This window comes from Chrysochloris asiatica, unplaced genomic scaffold (genome assembly GCF_000296735.1).
Source record: "Chrysochloris asiatica unplaced genomic scaffold, ChrAsi1.0 scaffold00002, whole genome shotgun sequence".
NCBI classification, from domain to species: domain Eukaryota; kingdom Metazoa; phylum Chordata; class Mammalia; order Afrosoricida; family Chrysochloridae; genus Chrysochloris; species Chrysochloris asiatica.
This window is the reverse complement of record NW_006408520.1, coordinates 8,307,109-8,308,821: the sequence shown is the minus strand read 5'-3', so window position 1 is coordinate 8,308,821 and position 1,713 is coordinate 8,307,109. Positions and strand designations below refer to the sequence as shown.

At 42.3% G+C, this 1,713-nt stretch overlaps 1 pseudogene; it reads right to left on the bottom strand.

Annotated features, from left to right (window-relative positions):
* LOC102836985 overlaps positions 1 to 1,599 on the bottom strand; it is a 34,954-nt pseudogene extending 33,355 nt beyond the window's left edge.
* Positions 1,600 to 1,713: the final 114 nt, after the last annotated feature.

Genomic DNA, 1,713 nt, shown 5'->3' with positions numbered 1-1,713 from the left:
ACCAATATTAAGTATGAATACACTAGTTATTCTCAAAGCATTAGCCTGTGGAAAATAGCTTTTTAGCTTACAATAAGAAGCAGACATCAAATTAGGATAAATGTGAATCTATTTTAGAGTATTCCCTCAACTCAAGGGAGTCCTGGTGTGGTACTGTGGGCTTATGCATCAGCCTGCAAAGTCATTTGAACTGCAAGGTCAGTAGTTCAAGTTTACCAACTGCTCCTTGGAAACCCTATACATGGTTGCTATGGGTTGGAATCAACTCAACAGCATTCAACAACAACAACAACTCAACTCAAGAAGGTTATCTGGGCAGAGAAGATGAATCATCCACATGCACCCACTTTGGGACTTAACCTTCTACCATTCTTCCACTGTCCAGGGTGGCCCAGTTTAGTGGATTTTAACCTTAATGCTATGTGTGTCCCACTAGCACCATAGCTTAGAAGACAAAGATAGCCTTCTGCCACACAGTTTTATACCACCAATCCCATGTGACTAACTGTATTTTTTTTAACTCAGGCCTCAATAAGGGTGGTGGTTGAAAGATGTTCTGAGGCTGAAAGATGCCAGCAGGGGAAAAATAGGAAAAACCATGGCTCCCTGGCTTGTCTGGAGAATGGCTTCCTCACAGAATGCATTGCATAGACTAGAGAAAATTGTTAAAAGAAATGAAGAGATTTTCTACAAGCCACACGATCAGTCAGTATCAGAGCAACAGCTAGATTCAGTTCATTTCATTTAAGGCAACATTTACTGATGGGTGCTCAGAAAAGAAAAGTGAATGAGATGAGTCCTCCACCCTCCGCAGTCAAGGTCAGCCTTCCGTTCCCATGGTCATATAATCACTCTCTGGGCTGAATCATATTCCTAGGAATGGCATCGTCACTGCCAATTTCCGGGAATGACCAGCTGCCCCTGCCTGTTGGAGGCCCGGCAGCTGCACACCTCTCCTGTGGTTTCTGATTCCAGATGGCTACACAGGGTCATGGCCAGCTCTGCTACACAAGATTCTTCAATCTCAAAACCACACCCCTTGCTCCCAGACTAAAGACCAGCAATTCTTAAATTAATTTTTCTGGTAGTCCTCCATGTCCCCCTTTGTTCCTTTGCTTCACATTATCTGAAAACCAATATTTATATTGGTTTGAGGTATAAAACTAGAGAGCCACTTGGCTCAGGTTACTCATGGCTTCTAAGCTTAGTGAAACTTTTAAGTCTTAGCATGCCAAATATTAAAGGAGAATACAGCAGAGAGGGCAATACCTTTGTACTTACCCTGTTGGCATGTTAAAAGCAAATATGGAACAGACCATCAAAAATCACTATTTACCTGTAGGCTGGGAAAGAAGGTTTTTGAAGCCCCTATTATCATTATTTTTAATTCATTTTGCCAAAGTGAGGAACTTTAACAATCTTTAATAGATCTTGTTGTTAGTTGTTGTTGTTGTTGTTAAGTGCCATCGAGTCAGTTAGTAGGTGCTATCAAGTTGGTATTAACCAACTTGCGACCCTATGCACAACAGATCAAAACACTGCACAACCCTGGGCTAACCTCGCAATCGTTGTCACCCCTGATCCCACTGATGCTGCCATTTTGTCAATCCATGTCTCTGGGGTTCTTCCTCTTTTTCTCTGACCTTCCACCTTACCAAACATGACATCCTTCTCCAGCAACTGGTCCCTCCTGACAATATGTTTGAAGTATGA